Here is a 23103-nt window from a genome sequence, read left to right as displayed (position 1 = left end):
CCCTCTCTCTCTCTCTCTCTCCCCTCTCTCTCTCTCCCTCTCTCTCCCTACCCCTCTCTCTCCCTCCCTCTCTCCTTGGCTAGACTCAGCTCATCATGCAGCACGCTCAGCTCATGCTGTCCTTTGAAATGTTCTGCAATCTGAACATCACAGCTGGCTATGGAGCAGCACACCTGAGGTAACTACCTTTCCTTTCCTAATCTGAGGTCCTGAAGTCCCTAAACTAACACATCAAAGACTTCAGGGGATGCACAGTCTACAAGTTTCTGATCCTGAGGGTACAGAATTCACATTTCTTTTTGAAGATTTATTACGATGTGCATATGTGCACAGGTGCCCTTGAAGGCCAGAAAAGGACATCAGACCCTCCCTGGGGCCTGAGTGACAGGCAGTTGTGAGATTTGTGTGCTGGGAAAGAATATAGATCCTCTGGTATCAATATTCAACCGCAAAAGCTCTTAACGCTCCAGCCCTTAGACTTCACATTTCTAACAAATACCCAGGTGAGCTGGCCAGGAAGCACTGTGAGAATAACTGCCCAGAGCCCATTGCCCAGCCGGCCACTCCTAATCCACACACTCCAGGTGTGCTCTGACCTGCAGCCCACAAGATGTTGTCTTTCCTTAAACAATCATTGCAATGTTGAATAATGTCACTAGGGGGCAGCAGGCCCCCATGTAAAGGAACTTCCTTTAGGCAAAAAATTTGATCTCCAAGAGCCCTTTAAGGAAGGAGTTCTGACATTCTGCAAAGGATGGGATGCTTGAGGCAACAAGGATCAGAGCCTCACATGAGGTATGCAAGTCCAGAGGTCACAGAACATCAATACCTCTGTGTGACAGAGGAAAAAAGCTCAGAAAGATTGCCCAAGGCCAGAGGCATGGCCAAGCCTGAGCACAGGTGTTAGCCCTCCTGCCTACCACAGGGCTCTGAGCATGGAAGGCCTTGGGAGCTGTGATCTCCCCATGTTTAGCTACCCAGGGAATCCCTCCTTTCCTTCATGACCTGTCAATCATACACATTTCCTCACTTTCCAGAGAATGAAGGTGAGCTGGGAAGAAATCAAATAACTTCCATAGTGAGTTGCCAGCGGAGATAGGATTTGAACTCAGGTCAGACTAGGATCCCAGCTGCTGCTTCCCCGAAGGCACTTGTCACCAGGAGACTATTGAGTAGTGCTTGCAAATAGATCTCTGGTAGTCCTTCGTTGAGTGTGTTCTTAAGTGGTGACCAGTCTAACTAAGAAAACTCTTAGTTAGGGAAGAGGGAAGTTCTCTTTCCAAGTGCCCCAAGAAGGCTACCAGGTTATAATGGCCACATATCCCATTTTCCAGCAGAGCCTGGACAGGCTATTCAGTTTGCCCCAGACCAAAGAACAAGGAGTAATGAACCAGAGATCCATACCTACATATGCACTACAATGGTTATGTTACATCTTAGCCCTGAATTTTCTAAACTGAAATATTGGGCATAGAGAATGTCCCAAAGCATGCAGGACATTCAGTAACTGTGATCATTCCATCAGCTCCAAGGCCTTCCATGCTCAGAGCCCTGACAAACAAGACCTTTCTCGCAGAGCCTTCCCCCCTCTGCCTACTGCCAAGCTAGGGTCTTCTCCAAGAACAGTTCAGAAAAATAAGGCGCATGCAGAAAAACTCCTTAATGAAGAGCTACTCAGGAAAGTAAACACAGTTTCTCTGTGACTTTACTGCTCTTCATCCACTACCACCAAGAGGAAGAAAAGAAGGGACCTGAAGCCAGATGGGAGCTGGAGGCTAGGCGACCTGTTCCTGCTAGGTCCCCTTGCCCAAGCCAAGCCCATTCGTACACAGCCCTTTAATCTCCCAGCAGATCCTAGTCCTTCATCTGGATCCCCATCCTCTGGGCTGCCACTCCCCACTGAGTACATCTAGAGAGTCCCTGATTGTCTCCCTAAAGCCCCAGTAAATAATCCACATCTCTGCTGTGCACCTCCTAAAGCAAGCTCCCATGCTGGCCACATGGGAAGCAGTGTAGACTGCGAAGTGTTCGCTTGAGAACTCTAGGTCAAACTCCAGTTTTAGCACTCACATACAAAGAACCAAGACAAGCTTTTTTTTTAAACTCCTTTTTTTTTTTTTTTACTGAAAATAGATTGTTTTCCACACAATATAATCTAATGATGGCTTTCCCTCCCCCAACAACTCCTCCCTCCCAAACTCTCTCTCTCTGTGTCTCCCTTCCTTCCTCTCTCTCAGACTAGCAGATATCTAAAGCATAATAATAAAATAAAAAACAAACCATAATAGGACAAAACAAACAGAAGAAAAAGAGCCAAAGAAAAAGTACAGAAAACACATATGTACACAGAGACTCACAGGTTCATAGACACAGGAATCCCATAAAAACGCAAAACTAGAAACCATAATATACATGCAAATATCTCTAAGAGAAAAAACCTGACAAGGCATTATAAGATAAAGACTCTCCGAAACTGTCATCGACTTCACTGTCTGTCAGCCTTCTACTGATGGACACGGGGCCTGCCATGCAGAGTCGCTTCTTCACCCAGTGAGACTCCCTTGGAGAAAACTAATTTTTCCTTTGTGAGCAATTATCAGCTAGAAATAGCTTCTGGCTTAGGGATGCAGACCCGTGCAGACCCTGCGTGCTGCCATAGTCTTTGAGTTCATGCATTCTTTGTTTAAGCAGTCTGGATTCCTTGGTGTTCTTTACTCCCTCTGGTTCTTATCACCCTTCTGCCTTCTCTTCCACAGGGTACCGAGCCCTGAGTGAAGGGATTTGATCCCACTTAGGACTGAGTGTTCCCCGGTCTCTCACTCTCTGCACATTGTCCACTGCGAGGGTCTGTTTGTTCCTGTCTTCTTCTCGAAGAATCTTCTCTGATAACGGCTGAGCAAACCACTGATCTGTAAGTATAGTTTAATGTCACTAGGAGTCACTTTGTTGCTACGGGTCTTTAGCAGAACAGCAGTATTTAGTTTTCCTCCAGGTCCCTGGTCTATCTAGTCTAAGGTTCTTGGTAAACAAAGCAGTGTGGGGGATGGGTTTCGCCTCATGAAGTGGTTCTTGGATCTATTCAGACAGTGGCTGGTTAATCCTATAATCTTTATACCACTGTTGTACTAGCATGCCTTGCAGGCAGGTTATCATTGTAGGCCGAAGGGTTTGTAGCTGGGTTGGCATTTACCATTCTTCTTTGGTAGCATTCAGAGAACTTTCCAGTATGAGGAGCGTACCATACTACAGAACACTAGTCTGAAGGGGTGAAGAGTTGAGGTAGGGCACCAGCTTGACTTCCCCATGTTCAGTGAGTTGTGGAGTAGGTGTTGCCTTCAGCAGCAGGGCCTTACTGTCAGTTTGTAAAGAACAACCAATAACCCTGGCAAAACAATAGACCGGTTTGCTCAGGGGCTTCCATGGGATTCCTTTGCCCAACGACTCAATTAGATGGAACTCATTCTTGGAACTGGATATTTCATTTGGTGATGAGAGATGTCTAGTTGGGCCTCTGTCTTTCCCAGTTATTTGGTGACTCATTTATATTTCTTCCATTTGTGTAGATATTTTAGGAAGTTTTTACTGCATTGGGTCTTCATATGACCCTTCAAATGGCCCTAAGTTTTATCTATGGGACAAGAGACAAACTCTTTTTTTTTTTTTTTTTGGTTTTTCGAGACAGGGTCTCTCTGTGTAGCCCTGACTGTCTGTAGACCAGGTTGGCCTCGAATTCAGAAATCCACCTGTCTCTGCCTCCCAAGTGCTGGGATTAAAGGCGTGCACCACCACCGCCCAGCGGGCAAGGCAACATTTTCCTCTCCTAGGCTGGAAATGATAGCTCTAGATCTTGCTGCTTTATCCCTGGATTATAGTCATTAAACAAGTGCAGGTTGACTACCCCTAAACCGGACATTTGAAATCCCAAATATTCCAGGATCTGAAACTTTTTGTATGCCAAATGATGCCCCAAATGGAAACTTCTACCTCTAATTTCATATAATTATGTTTAGACTTATATCCTATCCTGACAATATTTCATCATTGATATGCAAATACTCCAAAGTCCGAGATACTTCCAAAGCACTCTGAATAGTGGATGCCTGGTTTATTACAGTGTATCATCCAGTCTTCTGCGACACATGTTGAAACGAAAATTACATCATCTGGTGGGGTTCCCGATTATATAGGTATGTAGATTTATAACATCTAAAAAGAAGGATACAGGAGCTACATACAGAGTGAAGTTTTTTATATTTTATTCAGTCATTGGGCCTAGGGTGGGGTGGGAATGTTAACTCAGTGTAGGATTAGGAAATACTAATATGACTGGCATACAAGAAACTAAAAGGTTTTAGTTTTTGATTCACTGATAAGAGGTTTCTGGAACTACTTCAAAAATTCCTGTTACTTCAGATGCTTCTGAGGCAGGAGGATTCCAAAAGGTGAGGAATACCACATGCCTATGGAAAGTGGAGGAGGCAACCATGGGGGTGGAGGAACAGCTCAAAGTCCCTAAGAGTGTAGTTCGGTCACCTCCTCAGGGAAATATTATCAAAATACACCCCTCTCCTAACACCAAACCCTGCAACAGTCATTCTATAAGCCTAGAGTAAAGATGTTCTAAGTCGTGCTCAAAAAAATAGATCCCAAGCCAAGGTGCAGCCAGCTGACTGTCTTAGCAAGACCTTCCCACATTCCTGTGCCTCCTCTGCCAGCCTTGCCAGAGGGCCTGGCCTGCGCCTGCCCTTCCACACACCTGTGGCTCCTAACGACACAATCTCAGCCAAGTCTTCCAGATAACCTCCATCTCCCCAAACTCGTCTGGGTCTCCTTTGCCAACAGAATTGTGCCTCTGCTGTGCCCCATGGGCACCTTCACTGTAATAGGCCCAGAGCTTTATGGGCTTCATTTACACATCTGTTTCCTCACTTTCAGAATCAATGTTTTAGTCTATTCTATATCCTCAGCTCCATAAACACTATAGAACCGTATTAAATGTCAGCTGAATGAATGAAGTGGAGACCCACTGTTTCTCCATTAAGCCTCTCACTTCAATCTTACCAACCTTTGCCTGGCCTGAGCCTGACATAACAGAACCAAAAGGTAGCTCTAGCCATGACTCAGCTGGGTAGCCCTTGCAACCCTGTCGTTGTTGGGCCAATTACTGGCCCAACTTCTAGAAATCGTTCTGGGCAATGACTATACAATAGAGTCGTCCATGGACATTTAAAAGTGCTAATGCTCAGGGCACACTCTAAATCAAAAGCCCCGAGGCTTCCAGGATGAGGCTCAGTGGAGCATACTTACCTAGCAGGCACAAGTCCCAGGACTCAATCCCCAGCACCCATCATCCATCAATCAGCACACAAATGCCCTAATAGGGAGCCTGAATGTGTTTCAAGCCCCCCAGATGATTCTAATGGACCACCGAGGTGGAGAGCTGTTGTCTTAGCAGAAGGGAACTTTGGGTTTCCGCCACCTTCCAGTTCGGAAAGAATTCTCAGTTCAACTCAAATTCGTTTCCTAATCTCTCCAGGTGTGGGTTCCCAAACCTTTCCTCTGAGCTACATGAACATCCACCTGGAAGCCAGCTTAGCATTTAAGCCCACCCAAGAAACCATATGTCAAAATATTTAAAAGTTATAAATTAAGTAACAAACTGCTAAGTACAGTATGTCATTTCCTCCTGGCTTGATAAATTTAACTTTTCTAATGTCAAGATTTAAAAACATGTGCAAAAACAGTTCTTTTGTATGAGTGAAAAAAATGTGAAGTGAAGCAGCTGATTGATTGTGTAGGTCTGGCTGGCTGTCTCAAAGAGTTAATGATGTTGGGAGAATAATACAATACAGCACAATCAATTAATAAGAATTCATTCCAGTTAGTTTCATTTCTTAGGGTGTCACTAGTGACAGGCTTGCCACATGAGAATGAGGATCTGAATTCAGACATCAGACACCAGATAAAAGCCAGCCATGATGGCATCATGTGTCAGTAACCCCTGCCATGTCGTTCATTAGTCAGCCAGACTAGAAGAATAAGTGACCTCTGGGTTTAGTGAGAAACCCTGTCTTGAGAACTAAGTTGGAAAGGAACTGGCTAGATAGTTCCAAAGTTCTTGCAGAGGACCAGGGTGCAGTTACCAGCACCTAGGTTATGATCTCAGCCTCCCTGTGTCTTCTCACAACTACCTGTCCGTCACTTCCCATTCCAAGAGGTTCAATGTCCTCCTCTGGCCTCTGCAGACTCCTGCATGCATGTGGTGCACATACACACACACACACACACACACACATACATACATAAAATAAATCTTAAAAAATATAAAATGGAGCCGGGCGGTGGTGGCTCATGCCTTTAATCCCAGCACTTGGGAGGCAGAGGCAGGCAGATTTCTGAGTTCGAGGCCAGCCTGGTCTACAGAGTGAGTTCCAGGACAGCCAGAGCTATACAGAGAAACCTTGTCTCAAAAAATATATGTATATTAAATATATATATTAATATATATATATATATATATAATGGGCAGTAATTGAGGATTATTAACCTCTGAACTCCACACACACACACGCACACACCCACCTTCATATGTAACACACACACACACACACACACTTTAATGTATGGGGCATGTGAAGGTGGTTCAGACAACAAAATACCTGCCATACAAGCATGAGGACCTGAGTTCAAATCCCCAGCACTTTGGTAAGAAGCCAGGCATGGTTCATATCTATAACCCTATAGTGAAGGATGGTGACGACAGGCAGGTACCTAGAGCTTACTGGCCAGACGGTCTACCCAATCAGTGAATGTAGAGTTTACTGAGAAACCTGGTCTTACACTGGAGAGCAATATGGGAAGACAGCCTTTGCTGATCTCAAGCCCTCACATGCATTCACACACAAGTGCACATACAGCTACATGCATATATCCACATATAAATATGAACATATATGCACATACACTATAAACACACAAAATTACACATATTGTCCTTTACTTTATCAACTCATTATTCATGTAACTGTAATAAAAATTTTTAATAATGCCAGATTTGGTCAACTTAAAAAATAATACTCTATTAAGCAAGATTCAAAATGCCAATAAAATACTTAAAGCAATGTGTTGATTGGAAATAAACCATAATTTTACCAATCAATCTCAAACATTACAGTGATACCATACAGACTAAATTGGCTTTATTACTAGTAAATAACAAGATGTTTACATTCCCCTGTAGAAATTACTACCATTTGCATAGAAACTTATAGCTTCCCCTAGCACAATGCCTAGATTGATACACCACTTTAGAAGTGCTCTCATGGATTTTTCTAGAGTAGGTTTTGATAAAGAAAACCCTGCTAAGTGATGGTGGTGGCACACCCTTGACCCCATCACTCAGGAGGCAGAGTCAGGTGGATTTCTGAGTTTGGAGCCAGCCTGATCTACAGAGTGAGTTCCAGGATAGCCAGGGCTACACAGAGAAACCCTGTCTCAGAAAAAGAAAAGAAAAGAAAACCCAAAACAGCATTTTCTGGCTTAATTTGTTGGTGTTTCTTTTCAATCAAGGCAACCCCTTAATAACCAGGAAAGAGCCCGTAGAACACAGTTTCCAGGGCGTGACTAGGAATCTTTTCTTTCACACTCGTGCTGCCAGCCTTTTAGGGACACCTGGAAGAAAGCTGAGCATGCCAGAGGTATATCTGGGTATCTGCCGTCTTTACGATGCAAGTAGAGCTTGCCCAAGTGTGTGCTTGTCTGCCCTTTTAGCCTTTGAACCAATGGTCCATGCCTTTGAGCTGAGCACACCCGAAAGTGTGCCCACCATCTTTCCTTTTGAAGCTGTAGTCTTCAACTGAGCATGCTCAGAAACATACCGGTGCCCCAACTGAGCATGCTCAGAAACATACCGGTGCCCCAAAGTGCTTTTTTTTTTTTTTTCCTTTTTTCTTCTTTTAATGAATGTGTCCTGACTCCCTGAATAAAATCCTCATGCTTCCTCTGTCCAATAAGAGCATTGCTTTGGCTCTCCTTACCTACAGCAGGTAACGAATCTCTCTCCTGCCTTTCATTTTTCAGCCATGCCCAATCCGACCTTGTTCTTGTCATGTTGCTTGCCCCTTGAGCTCAGTAACAACGCAAATGTTTCTCTCTCATTGTGAAATTTTGTCTGCAGATGGCTGGGTTTTAACTTTTGTTGTCTATTTGGGCAGCTCTTTTTCTGCTTAATGATTTCGCTCCAAATTTGACATTTATTTTTATAATACACTTAAAAGTCAAATAAAACTCAGGAGGGTTGTTTATTTGTGGTATTCTTGCTGTGTAGTCCAAAGACTTAGTTAGGGTTTCTGTTGCTGTAAAGAGACACCATGACCAAGGCAGCTCTTATAAAGGACAACATCTAATTGGGGCTGGCTTACTGGTTCTGAGGTTCAGTCCATTATTGTCATTGCAGGAAGCATTGCAGCATCTAGAAAGGCATGGTGCTGGAGGAGCTGAGAGTTCTACATCTTGTTCTGAAGACAAACAGGGGAAGATTGGCTCTCGAGCATCTAGAACAAGGGTCTCAAAGCCCCCACAGTGACACACTTCCTCCAACAAGGCCACACCTCCCTAATAGTGCCGCTCACTCCCTGGGCCAAGCATATTCAAACCACATCCAGGTTGGCCTCAAAGTTAAGACCCTCCTGCCTCAGTTTCCTGCATGCTAGGATTGCCGTCTTGTAACACTACCCCAAGCAATGTTCAGCATTCATCTTGGTGAACCTTTGCCAATTACCACTGTAGTTATTAATCACTATTAACTACCATTGATAGTTATTAAAAACAATGGTTCAGCTGGGCAGTGTGGTGCACGCCTTTAATCCCAGCACTTGGGAGGCAGAGGCAGGCAGATTTCTGCGTTTGAGGCCAGTTTGGTCTACAGAGTGAGTTCCAGGACAGCCAGGGCTACACAGAGAAACCCTGTCTTGAAAAACAAAAACAAAAACAAAAACAAAACAAACCAATGGTTCAGAATTCAACACTAATCCTCCTTCCTGCTAGAGGCCATGCTTTGTTTTCTATCGGAGGCTCTTCTTTGGTTCCAATGTCTTTTATATCTTAGCTAAATTCAACCCACTGGCTTCAACAGCATTTCACTGGAATTTCTTCTGTATGTACCAAGCATGTCCCTTCAGTAGGATATCGAATGTGTTTAATCAAAATGTTCCAACGTTATGGCCAGGGAGATGGCTCACTGGTTAAGGTACTTGCCTCCAAGCCTAAAGACATGAGTTCAATCCTTGGGCTCACGTGGTGGAGGGAGAGAATGGACTACTGAAAGTTGACCTCTAACCTCCATGTGCATGCTGCCGTACAGGCATATACACAAGAAAGAAAGATGAGAGGAGACAAGAAAGGAAGGAACAGAGGAGGCGTTGCCATCTTAAGAGGGACATGGGAGGAGTATGCATCGTCACTGAACTGTTCCAAGCAACACCACTGCTACTGACAGAGGTGAGCTGTAATTCTCCTTGTTAAAATGGAAACCATGGCTCAAAGAATGCTTCCACATTTTCAGCCAAGGCCCGAATCATATACTTTTTTTTTTCATCAGCAACCACAAGTCATCAATAAAGACAAGCCTTCTCCAGCCTTCGGAACTGGATGGGCTAAACATTAAAGGCATACCTTCAGTTGACAAGACCTGTATGTTTCATAGTGGGAATAAAAAAAAGTCAGTGAAATTCCTATGTATCTCAGGTTCCTTGTTTGCTTCTGAAATGTGTAACAGTGAATATCATACATGTAAGGCCTCCCCATGACCTTGACTCTGACATATTCTAGCTGAAATGTGTAGGCACAGATTTCTAATTTAATTTAATTTATTAATTTAATAATTATTTAATTTAATTGCCTATGAAGGAGATTTTTAGTTCAATGTATTTAACAGCCTTATCCATTTTTTCAGAGCCTTCTGAGAACTTCTAAACCTCCAAGTTTTTTCTAGACAGTACAACCAGAATAGTAATGATATATTTAATATTGGTAATTTATTAAGTGGTTTCTGAAGTTTATTCATAATAGCACTTGCATGATATTTTGCCATCATAGAACTGAGGAAAATGAACACTTCTGTATTCAGAAAGCTTGGGTTGCTTTAACAAATATCTGTCACAATGGAATGTCTTTTCCAACTCCCAGGTCTAAATATATGTTATTTCTTCTACAGTTAAAAAAAACAAAAAACAAACAAACAAAAAAAAAACCCTCAAAGTTTGATAGAGTACTCTCACAAAATAGTCCCCATGTATGTGATTTTTATCCCCAGGAAACAATCACCGAATCCTTTTGTCTTTTTTTCACAATGTTGAGATTGAACCGAGGACCCCCAAGCATACTGTGCTAACTACATAGAGCAGGCTGGCCTTGAACTCATAGAGATGTACTTGAGTGCCATGTTATGTCCCCAGCCTTCTTACAGTCTCAGAGTTTATTTTGAGACAAGGTCTTGCAGATTTTTCACAGGCTGCTGTTGAACTCATGCTGTAGCCCGGGCAGTCTGAATTTATTATCCTCCTGCCTCAGATACCATAATGCTGCAGTCACTGATGTATACCACTCAGCCTAACTGCCTTTATGTTATTCAGAGTGGTTTCTCCTTACTGTCATTCTACAGTGTGCACATGATTACCTCTACCATCCCCGACACCTTCTGGCCACTGGAAATGGTTCTCATCATGATAGGAGCTACATAGTTTCTAGGACCTTTCAACCTGGAAAGAGAGAAAGGAATCGGTTTCAGCTTTTCTCTACAACCATCTGAGTTGAGGAGCCAAATGTCTACAACCCAATGTCAACGATGTGAAACTACACAGCGGCTACCCAAGGAAGCCTGAGAGCCACTCAAGGCAGTCGGAATCCTTCTGTTTAACTACTGCAGACGTTCCTTGTGTCTATTCCCAGGATATGCAGGTCTCCACCTACAGGTCATTTGAACTCCATTTGAGATAAGCTGGTCTGGCTCCATTGTATGTTACTTGCAACAAACATACAAAAAAATTCTAATATGCATAGATGCAAGCATATTTTCTACATTACTTCAGGATTCGTGGGACTCCTGTACTTCCTGAAGAAAAGGACACTATTTTAAAACCTCCTGTTGATGTTTAAGCCCTTCGGGAGCAGACTTTTAAGTCATTTATACAAACCCGGAAACTTTTCGTGTTTTCTTTCCTTCCTTTGTACCCTAGGTTGGCATGGAACTTACTATGTAGAGCAGGCTGGCCTTGAACTCATAGAGATGCACTTGCCTCTGCCTGCTGAGTGCTGGGATTCAAAATGGCTTGGACCATGCCTGGCTTTTCCTGGTCTCTATAGAGACTCTGCCAGGACATCCGCAAGCAACTCTGTCCTGGTTGGTGGCAACTTTAGAGCTATTGTGTCAGTGTCCCATACAGGGCCCAGCTTGCTAATTATTTACCTCTGTTCCTCCCTGATAGTCACTTGTATGCTTTTTTCTGTGAATTTCTCTCTGAAATACCCTCCCAAGTTAGAGCTGACTTAAGATTGGTAATAACTGTTACAGAATTCACAAAATATTTTGCCCTTGAACTTAAGAGCCAATTTCCACAACATCTTTTTCCAACTGAAAGAATTCTGGTGTGAAACAAAATGTTCAGTGCTCTGCCATGTTTAGCCAAGAGGAATAAATCATTTAGATGAGAATATGCTGGGAGGAAATAGCCAGGCAGAGCCAGAACCAGGCTCAGAGAAGCCAGCGAAGCTCGAAGGCCAGGGCTTTCCCTCTCCAGCCCTCACTTCCCACTGGGCTCCTTTTATGCATGGAATTTTCTTCTTGTCACCCAGACAGGTACCAGCTGCATCTCTTGCTTCTAGGTCTCAATTTGATAAGAATAATCTTTTAATTTCTCATTGTTTTCGTCATTAACTAGATCTGTCTGAAGTAAGACTTTTGTAAAGTCCTGAGTGGAAATGTTATGTGGGAGGTGCTGAGAGCCACCCTAGGCACTCTCCTCATTTCTCCAGTGTCCGGAGATCTGTGTTTTGAATCCCCCCATGAGTTTCTGTTTCTCTTAAGCTTCTGAGTTTTATGTCCCCATTTCATCTTTTATAGCTCTTCTGACTCATAGCCACTCTCAACAATAAAAATGATTAATGTAAAATGTGATCCTATTAAAATTTGCATACATTGAATACATTTTGTAAAAAATGAAAAGGAAAATAATTTGTGCACGGGCTAGATTTACTTTATACTTTAATATTTAAATGTATTCACTTAAAAGAAAAATGTAAATGGTAATGAGGGTATATTTTTTGAACAATGACATTTTGATTTTAAAAATTAAGTATGGTCACATTTAATATTTTTAATTTGCAATAAAGCATGCTTCTCCTGGCATCGTAATTTATCTGGTTGCCTAGCAATATAAACAGGGGTGGGAGGGGGACACTAAGATCGGCCTGTGGTAGTGCAATGATAGTTAATGAATACACAAATTTAAATAATAGTGGCACTTTAATCTTCTAAAACTTCAATCTGATTACAGTTCACATTTTTTTATTTTCAAGAAATTCTTTCTTTTTTAAAGTACAACAAAGCACTTTATCCTGGTGTCTTATGTGTGTTTGATTGCTACTACTAAAAAGAATGAATGCCAGGAGCAGTGCACTTCTTACTGTAATTCTAGAGCTTGGGAGTGAATTCAAGGCCAACCTGGGCTACACTGTAACAAGACCCCAGACCTTAACACAACTGATGGTCTGTGAGCGACACCCTTCCAACCCTAAAGCTCAGTGTGTGACCCAGCACCTGCCAAACCAGGAACAAAGACCTAGTGCATGGTTCCAGGATCCAGAAAAGTCCCTAAATGCACTAACCTTTCTTTTTGGCTTCTATGGTTTTTACCCCTTGCTAATTTAAATGTGTCTACTAAATGTGGGTTTTGTGCATAAAAGACAAAGAACGGTGAGGCTTGGGGCCAAATGATTTGAGCAACTGGCAATATGGACTGTCTGTTTGGCCTTGAAGGTGTCTCTATGTGTTCTCTGATGGACTTACCTCGAAATAACATGGTGAGATCTTGTCTCCAGTTTTTCCCAATCCCAAAATAATAGTGGGTGCTGTACTTCACATCGATTTCATCTAGATGCAAAGACACTCGTGTGTTGGTACCATCAATATTCCTCAGCCATTGTGGCCTTCTGGGAATACTCAGGAATTGGAAAGTAGGGAATGAACACTTAAGCTTTTCAGCAAGGTTAATCTTTGTCATCATGGTTGGTTTTAGAATCACCACAGAAACACATCTCCGTGTTTCTCGACGAGGGTGTTTCTGGAAGGCCAAATAAGAGCCACACTATCACAGGCCAGGGTCCAGATTGACTGTAAAGGCAAACTGGAGCTGAGTGCCAGCCACCATCTTTCCCTGGATGCAGTGCGGACAGTCACTATGCCTTCCCCACAATGATGGTTGTGTCCTCTTGACCTGCAAGCCGAGCAATCCCCTCTCCTCAAGCTGCTTCTTGGAGGGTATTTTGGGCACAGCAATGAGAAAGTAACTAACCCAGCACTTCTGTACAGTTGCCAAAAAGCTGTAGAATTACTCCCACGGGGGTGGGGGGAGTGGGATAGGAGGAGCCGCTTTCCCAGTTCACAGCTTTGGAAATGGAATGTGCCCCACCCTAATCTCTGTGTTTATTCTCCATACAGTGGGACTATTTAGGTCCTCATGTTGAATGTTCATTCCCCAGACAGTGGGGCTGTTTTAGGAGGGTATGGAACCTTTAGGAGGTGACACCAGACTGATGTAAGCAGGCCTCTAGGATCAGGCCTTTGTAGACTAGACTGCCCCTGCTTCTTAATCCTCCCGGGATAACAGCTTTTTTTTTCCTGTTCCTTTGTCCAAGCCATCCCTGCCTTGCTAGATTGAAATCTCTGAGACCATAAGCCAAAATAAATCACTTCTTCTTTCATCTGCTTCTGCCTGGCATTTTTCTGTGGCAGCAAGGGAAGTAGCTAATGTTGTTTGTTTGCTTTTCTTCTTGCCAATGTCCCCCTCAGTGCATCTGTCACTAAACTCATTGCATTTAGACTCTGACACTCTGATTCCTGTGGCTGCACAGCCCACACAGCTTTCTGACACACAGCACTGCCACTATCCACTGGGGACAAATGGAGAAGCCACCACTGAGGCCTGAACAGTGTTAGCCTGTGGATGTCTGCAGTTACGGTCAAATGGGGTCACTAAGCGGCACAATTGCATTTGATACCTCCAGCTATGCAGAGCTCCCTAGAGTCACTATGCCTGCCAGTGACCAGGATGAGCAATATACTTGCCAGGCAACCCTCTGCTGGGTTTCCACCCTTCATGGCCTCATACAGCACCCAGCTGCTATAGCTCTTCCTGAAAATCCCACTCTCCACCAGACTTCTTGGCCTGGAGACTCCGCTAGAAGATTCTTCACTCTCTGGTATCATTCAAGATGGCATCACAGCACCGACACTTTGCTCTGGCACTTCTGCCTGGCAGAGGCTGGCAGCAGACAGGCTGATGTGGGTACCACTGTGTTATTTTCATGTAATATTTGGGAGCAATATAGCAGACCATTAAGAACTGATGCCTTGTGGATGGGTTAGGGTTCCAGTCTGACTTGAAGTGGAAACTTCTGGTTTCTTTGGAAAATCAGTTATGTCAAATGTTTTCCTGAAGCAGACACAAGTGAAAGGATGTTTTGCTGGAGCAGATACATGAAAGGACCCATGATGAAGGAATATAAATATGACCCCACAGGAGCTAGAGCATTGGTTTGGTTTGCATTCACTAAAGACATGCATTTATTTATTAATGCTTAGCTCACACAGCATTATTGAGATCAACCTGTGGGAATGCCACCATTGAGAGAAACCCACTAGAGAACTACTCATGGGGTTCCTGCAGCAGTTTGCCATTTCCTCAGGCTAGTTGGTGAGCCTTGTGGTTTCTTCAGGATTGAACTATGGCTGCTGGTTTATGTGTGGTTATCTGAGAGGACTGGATTGAAGTTGCTGATTCATAGTTGGTGTTTGCTCTGGGACTGAGCTGCTACCAAAGAAGATTGAGCTTGTCCCAAAGAACTATTGCTAAACAGGTCCATTTCCCCTATATCTAATGTCTTTTCTCTTCCACTACCTCTGGTGAGTGTTGGGCAAGAGGAGAGGTTGAAAGCTTACTAAAATAGGCTACAAAAAATGTATGCCTACACTGACTCGATTTATAAGTCAAGTTTACTGTGTAACTCATGAACTCAGGCTACTCATCTGACCTGAACCTCAGTTTTCTCTTCTGTAAAACGTACCTGTGGGCCATATGGTTGGGGACATGCATAAGCTACCCAGCACTTAACAATAGTTCCATAGCTGTTTTCTTTAGCATTTGTTTAACATTTGATTACATATTTAAGAATAACATAATTCTACATGATTGAAAAAAGATATAAATTTTTTTCTTTAGGAATAGCACACAATATTTATCACAGATAATTTTCCAAACCAAGTTATTGGTAGAAGGAGAGAACTGGGTAAAGGGTTTCAAATTTGCACAATGAAGTGAACAGTTTGTAACTAGCATCAGGGCACACTGGTCTGACAGTTGTGCCTCTCAAAGACAAGATCAATAGTTTACACAAATGTGTGACCTTCTCTCACTTCTGGCCATCATCTATTTTCTCATTTGTTTGTCCTTGGACCATGTGATGTTGAACAACTACCTGAGCCCTGCCCTATTTGGTTCCAGCCCTAGGAACCAAATAGGTCCAATTGGCTTTGGACCAAGAGAACACGGTTCCATTTTCACCAAGGCAAGTTAAAGTTTGGTGTTGTGCTTGAGGTGTTTTGACACTGCAGACCTGTAGAATATGCTCTCAGAGGCTTCAAGGTAGGGCTAGGTAAGGCAGAAGCCAGCCAAACCAGACCTAGACTAGAGACCCCAGAAACAAGGATTTAGTGACAGAGTTCCAAAGGCACATGGATGCAAAAAGCCAGGTGCTTCTGACTGTTTGTGGATACTGATGTGGTCTGGGCCAGTCCCAGGGTGGTGGCAACAACTATCGTACAGAGCAAGGTTGTAAGAAAAACCAGGTTCCAGGCATGGAAAGGGCTGGCAGTCTAGTCCTGCTCAAATGCCACTCAGTAGAGGACATTCCGATATGGGTGGAGCCCCTTAGAAATGCCAGTAACATTCGGTTCCTAAGACCAAATGTGGCATCCTGTTTGTATAATGAGTTAAAGACCAACCTCTACCTACCCTCAAGCTAAGTGTTGCCTGAGTTTATCCGCATCAAAGTTATAATGGTTTTCAACCAAGGATGTCCCTCTGAGTCTGGGTGATGTTTGTACAGTGTGGTTCTAGAACACATGTGTAGTTCCAGAAAGTCAGTTTCCTGGTTTTTGTCTTGCACTGTGAAGCCAAAGGGAGCTTTTGTTTAATATTCTGTGATGAAAAGACACTTGTTCTCTAACATGCCAATATGCAAACACAGCTGGAAGCATCGTCTCTGACAGCTTCCCCGTGTTTACCCAGGTACTGGAAGGCGGTCTAGTTCATATGCTCTTGTTATCCGCCAGTGGCCTCTAATCTTCATCTCTCTCTGTCTTCTTCATTGGCCCCACACAGTCCTCCAAAGGACAGGCATGCTTGCTGTCCAACTTTCACAGCATGTCTCTGCCAAAATAAAAACTAAAAAATCATCTCTTCTCTCCTTATTTTTAAAAGACATAAGTACAACTTACCATTTGTTCCTACTGAATTGCTTTCTTGCAGTTGGTTGTTAATGGTTACCATGTGCCAAGTTTCTCTTGGCCGAATACATTTACCTTCCCCTCAGTCTATTCCTCCCATAATTATTCCATGGGAATTTGAACAAGTAGAATAGTATAGCCTTCTGTCTGTTGTCATCCTCAACTTTTGTCTTATAAATCTTCACATTCTAAGACCACATCCACCAGTCTAAATCGGCAGAGAACACGCTCCCCTTGTCTGTGACTGGTTCTTACATAAGCAAAGTCATACTGAAAGTGCAAAGTAATGTTCACACAACGTGGTGTTTGAATGAGAAAGGTTCCCATAGGCTCATATAGTTGAATGCTTGGTCCCCAGTTGGTGGAGTGTTGGGAAGGATTAGGAGTGTGGCCTAGTTGGAAGAGGTATGCCCCTTGGGGCAGGCAATCTTGGAGATTTCAAAAGGCCAGCCATTGCCAGTTAGCTTGATCTCTCTTCCTCATGGTTTCTGTCTCCACTTATAAGCTCTCAGCTACAACTCAGACAACATGCCTGCTTACCCGCTGCCATGCTCTCCACACCAATGGTCCAGAACTCCCACCCTCTGAAACTGTAAACAAGACCTCAATAAACTTTTTCTTCCATACATTTCCTTGGTCATGGCATTTTTTCATGGTGATAAGAAAGTAACTAAGACACATAATATTTAGATCTAACAGTGTGAAGCTTCAAGAAATTCAAAAGACAGCACACCGGGGACCTCAGCCTTCTATTTCAACTGTTCCTTCTATTTCACTAAAATTGAATCATCTCTAGAGCTCTTCCCACACAAACTATTTCTTTTACTTCATCAGTCTCAAAGAACAAACACTGCGGGACTTTACCTGTGAATGGGAAGAAACTGGCCCAGGAAATCATTGAACTGTGGTCAAGGGAAGCTGTCCTGGATTCAGGTAAGAGAAATGGCTGGCCTAGGGTGGTACCAGCTGTAATCCAGTCTCGTCCTACCACCACAAGCACCAGCACACACTCTCCCTCCCTCCCTCTCCCACCACTCATGTGACCCTGTTCATTCATGCCTACATGGCACCTGTGCCCACAGGAAGAGCAGCCTCTGATCCTACAGCTGTGCAGAAATTTGGGAGCTTCCGGTGAGGACAGGCTTGGGGCTCAGAGAATGGGAAAACAGAGAAAAAGAAAAATTTATGTGTGAGTTCCCTGTAGGGTTGGCAAATATCTTTCTATTCCTGGTTGTCTTTCTGCTGTCCAGAATGTGTGTTTGGCATGATAGCTGAGGAGAAAGGCCTCAGGAAGGACATGTGAACACTTTTGAGGCAGACAAAATCAAAGAAGGGGAGTCAGAATTAGAGATGGGTGGATGGCAGAGAGCCATTGGGTACCCCAGGAACCCAAGGTCACAGAGTCTGCTGGGTACTACCCATAAGGGAAGCAGAGGGGGTGGGGAGGTGGGGGGAGCCCCCGATGGTCACCCTCGACTCCAAGCTTCATCGACTAACCGGAGCTGACCACGAGGTTGAGTGGGAGTGGAGATCTAGCATGGCTGAATTCAGTATTAGGTATCACCTGAAAAGGAATTAACATGCCAATGCTGGGATCCAGCGTTCACTGTATGCAAACATTTCATAAATAACGACTTCAATTCGGGCTTTTCAAATTCGGGCTTTTCAGTATTTGCATCTCCAAGCCTCAGACCGTCCTTGTCCTTCGATTCCCAAATGACAATCGCATTGGGGCTTTTTTTATAGGTCAAGAAGTTTGCTGTCAGGGCTGCAGAGATGGCTCAATGGTTAAGAGCACTGGCTATTCTTCCGGAGGATTCAAGTTCAACTCCCATCATCCATATGGGAGCTCCCAACTGTTTGTAACTCCAGTTCCAAGAGATCCAATGCTCTCTTCTGAACTCTGGCACCAGGCATGTACCTAGTACACAGACAAAACACCACATGCATAAAATAATAATTTTTTTAAAAAATAGGTTTGCTGTCTCTCTTAGAGACAGGCAGCCGTCCTCCCTTCTCCTCCCTTTGAAGTGGCATCCAAGCCCCAGTGGTTTCACTGCCGGGTAAAACTGCTTCCTACAGCATCTGCAAGCAGTTAATTTTCCAAATGGGAGACGGGCACCACCACTGAAAAAAAATTTTTAAAAATATACACACTAGAAAAATATCACTCCAGCAAAAGCGGAAGTGGAGATCCCACGTGAGTGGGCAGTGGGTGGAACTGATACCGGGCAGCAGATCCAGCAGTCTACATAGGTCACAGTGAGTCCTCTCCTGCTGGATCACACAGGCTCCCATAGAGAAAACAAGCCTGGGGCAGGGAGTGAGGGATTGTCTGTAGCAGTGACAGAGCCCAGCCCAAGAGCTAGCTGTGCTACAGTGGGCCTCATTTTTGTATGGATAGTTTATTTAGTTTTTACTCTTTTAGGGAAACAAATGGTCCCTGACTCCTTAATCACTGCCTTTATACCCTATTTTGGGCCTATGTGAAAGGGGCTCCCATGTTGGCCCCTAAACATATACACCTATTCAGTCAGACACACACACACACACACACACACACACACACACACACACGTTTCAAAGCTGGATGAGAAGTTACAGAAAGCCATGATATTACAGGCGCCAAGGAGGGAACAAGGCTGATGAAAATCCCGATCTGGAAGCTCCGCTCCTGGCTGGCTCCTTCCTCTGTTGTAGCGTTATTGAGATGAGTTTGAGAAGCTCCTGTTCAGAGGCCAAAGAAGGCCATGACACTGTAATTAAAGGGAGAAGTTGGGACAAGAGAGGCAGGAGACCCAACTGTACCCACACCCTACCCTTTGCCTGCTCCTGTCTCGGCATGAGCACAGTGCCTCAGATCTGGGAGCAAAAGGAGGAATGGTGTACGACTCTAACATAGTCACAGCTCAGAATGGGCATCCTGCACACGGTAGTTACAAAATGGAGAAAATATGAGATACAAGCAGCACACTGCACACCCTGCTGGGTAAGCCCTGGTCACTGCTGAATGATCACCCACGATCAAATGGGTGTGACGCTCTATCACACAACTGTCACTCTCTTCCCTAGGTGATAGTTTTCTGTAGCGAGGCTCCGAATGACAAAGCCTGAATCATTCGCGGGGAGAGCAAAGCTATGAGCCTGGGGAATAGAGGTCCAGGAAAGAGGGAGTATCTACTGGGAAAGAGAGCTGTGAATGCCAGAGGCGGGGCATGAAGGCGTGCGCTCGGATGTCCGGCCACAAGAGGGCGCGACTGCCCCATCACCAGCCACGGGTCTGCTGGAAAATGAAATGAGGGCTTCACAGTTTTTTGCAGCACCAGTGGATTTTGCTCCTGCCTCACACTATCCCAACTCTCAGACTCTTCCTGTCATCTTTGAGGGGTCCCTTCTGGCCACTCTGAGAATGAACTCAGGGACCACTGAAGAGTTCTACTCTTCTAAGGTTTTCCCTGACAGGAAAGTAGCACAGCCTGGTCACGGAGCTTGGAGCTGATGGAGGCCCTGCATAGGGAGATTAGAGCCCCCTAGCTTACTTTCCAACTGCCCACGTACCAGAAGGGGTGCTGGCAAGAAAACTTCCTCTCTGTCTACAAATTCCTAATGGGATCGGCCTGTTAGATAGCCATCTCAGGTAGCCTTGGTATAACTTCCAAGTGTCCTTCTCACCCCCAATACCTCTTCTTCACAAACAGCAAACAGAGGGCAAATTGTAATGATAAGTCACAATGGCAGGGCCCGCTTACAACGAAACCAGGGTAGACAGACATACTTAAGGATCCAGATGTTGAACCCTGGCATTGTACACTCCTAGGCTCGATCTGCACAAACAAACCCAGGTTCTCTGTCAGAGGCCCAGCACCTGTTGTCTACCATCAGAGCCTATTTGCCTGCACGCAGACACCCTGACGAATTCTACATTCCTTGGCTTCTCCACTTTCAGCCCTGTCCCTCCAACACTAAAACTTATGACTACTGCAACCCTCGTCCGGCCTTTTGCAGTAGGTAGTAGTAACAGTTCAGACTGCTGATGCTTCCTGTGGAGACAGAAATCTGTCTCTCCCAAGCTCTAGTCACCTGCCAGGATGGAGCCACCACAAACAGAGATTTACCCAAAAGATAAAGACGAATCTGATCCTCTGGGCTTCTTTACTCTTTTTCCAAGGCCGCCCCACCCCTTCCTCCATGTAGCTGCTTGCCCACCACGTACCTGACCTCCATGCCTGCTTCCATGGCATGGCTCCCACCCCACTCCCAGTTCCTTCTCTCCTTCATTCACTTCCTCCAGGCAGCTGCTGGGGATTCACAGCCCTGGAATATTTTCTTTTAAAGTCCTAATAGAATTGTCTTGGACTTCTGTTTGAGTCCAATCTTAAATTATTTTGTTAACAAGATGAAGATCCATGAGAGCAGACCCTGATTTCCCTCCATCAAAAGTCCCCAGCAAACCAGGGGACAGCTTCAACCTCCAGTAGCCCCAGCTTTAATTAAGTGGAGCAAAGTCATTAGAGAAGACCATGATCAGATAGACATCAGATTGAGGAGATCTATAGATGCCTCGGTGAGCTGGGATGAGGAGGAGATTCTGAAAGACAGGTTGCCTCTGCCATACCCAGTGTCTTAGGTTTCTATTGCTTCTCAGAGACGTCATAACCAAGACAGCTCTTATACAGGACAACATTTAATTGGGGCTGGCTTACAGGTTCAGAGGTTCAGTCCATTATCATCATGGCGGGAACATGGCAGTGTCCAGGAAGACATGGTGCTAGAGAAGGAGCTGAGAGTTCTACATCTTGATCCAAACACAGGCTAAAGAGACTCTCTTCTGCAGGGAGGCAGGAGGAAGGATTCTTCCATACTAGGCAGAGTTTGAGCACTAGGGCCTCAAACCCCACCTACACAGTGGCACACTTCCTCCAACAAGGCCACACCTATTCCATCAATGCCACACCTCCAATAGTGCCACCTCCCATAGGCCAAGCATTCAAACCACCACACAGGCTTCACTTGGAGTTGAATAAAGAAGAGGAAGAGGAGGAAGGCACTCAGGAGGCTGCGAGAGCGGAACCTCTGGATCCATGTCTGAAGAACATGGCTTACTACCAGCTCACAGATGAGCTAATACCTAGCCTCTGAGCTTCACCTAAGGCACAGTTGTGGCTGATTGAAAACACGAACACTGGTGTGAACCTCGATATCCTCCAGGGCTATGCCAAGACTCCATTTCCTACCATATCAGGACTGACTCTGGAATGGGTCATCTGTGTCCGGTAGCTTCAGCTGGGAGAGCTGAGGTGAATTGAAGCAAATACAGAAGGACACCCAGGGGAAATGACTCATCCTGCTCCTCCCAGAAACCTAGCACTAAAGGCGGTGTAGGGCGTCCTTAGCATAACCCAGCCTTATGGCTGTGGTACAGCAAAGTCCCTGCTCTGAGAATAGCCCTCTACCGAGCCAGTCACCCCAGACAAAGGACCATCATTTCAGAGCACTTGCCCCAACCTCTAACACATTGATTCCGTTGAGCTCACAGAAAATCAAAGATACACAGGGTGTTTCTAGAAGGAGCCTAGTGGATCCTTCGTCAAACCAAAGGCCAACATTTGGCAATTGGGTTTCAGAGATCAACAACCTCGCAGAGGAAGGTCTAATCTACAACTGTTTTCTCTAATACCAGGATTTTACAAAAAGAAACAAAGAGATAACCAAATATGATCAAAGTATTTTTAAAATCATCTTTGGGGTCCAAGGTTAAAGGTGCCTGCTATCAAACCTGAGAGCTTGAATTAGTTTTAAATCATCAGGGCAACTTCAGGGAAGAGGAACCAGTCCCCTGTCACTCAGTATATGAATCCTGAGGTCAGGTTCCAAAGTCCATGCCTCTGAGAGGCTCTTAGACTCATCCTCAATTCATGAACAGCTCAAGCAAGCTTACCTTTTTTGTTGTTTTCTACCTTGTTTTTTGTCCTGGTATATTGAACATAGCTGGCAAAACAAGGGGGAAAAAAACAGAAATATTGGTGATTGCCAGCATGCTGGAACTTGAAAATGCTAGTTAATAGTAAAACCCATGGTAGCATATACCGCTCAAATAAATGCCCTCCAAAACTAAGAACCTCAAGTCATTTTCATATAAGAATAATCCAATAGATCTGATGCTACCTGATATGTGCCTGAATTACTATATTTAAACAATAAAGAAACATTATAAACACACATATGAGTTGATGATGATGAAGAAAGAAGAAGAAGAAGGAGAAGAAGGAGAAGGAGAAGGAGAAGGAGGAGAAGGAGAAGAAGAAGAAGAAGAAGAAGAAGAA

The 23103-nt window shown here is 44.3% G+C and overlaps 2 long non-coding RNA genes across 2 annotated transcripts in view; both read left to right on the top strand.

Annotated features, from left to right (window-relative positions):
• The window catches only part of LOC116080115, a 9815-nt gene extending 5628 nt beyond the window's left edge, over positions 1-4187 (top strand). The window contains exons 2-4 of the long non-coding RNA XR_004114314.1: positions 84-178; positions 2757-2911; positions 4115-4187. This is a non-coding gene — a long non-coding RNA (uncharacterized LOC116080115). The remainder of the gene's footprint in view (positions 1-83; positions 179-2756; positions 2912-4114) is intronic.
• Positions 4188-9375: 5188 nt separating this feature from the next.
• Positions 9376-9728, top strand: LOC116080117. The gene is made up of 2 exons (XR_004114316.1): positions 9376-9498; positions 9599-9728. It is a non-coding gene; the product is annotated as an uncharacterized LOC116080117 (long non-coding RNA).
• The last annotated feature ends 13375 nt before the right edge of the window (positions 9729-23103 follow it).

Source organism: Mastomys coucha, unplaced genomic scaffold, assembly GCF_008632895.1.
Source record: "Mastomys coucha isolate ucsf_1 unplaced genomic scaffold, UCSF_Mcou_1 pScaffold6, whole genome shotgun sequence".
Classification (NCBI taxonomy): Eukaryota; Metazoa; Chordata; class Mammalia; order Rodentia; family Muridae; genus Mastomys; species Mastomys coucha.
Note: the sequence above shows the minus strand (reverse complement) of the source record. Positions and strands in the feature narration are given on the sequence as shown.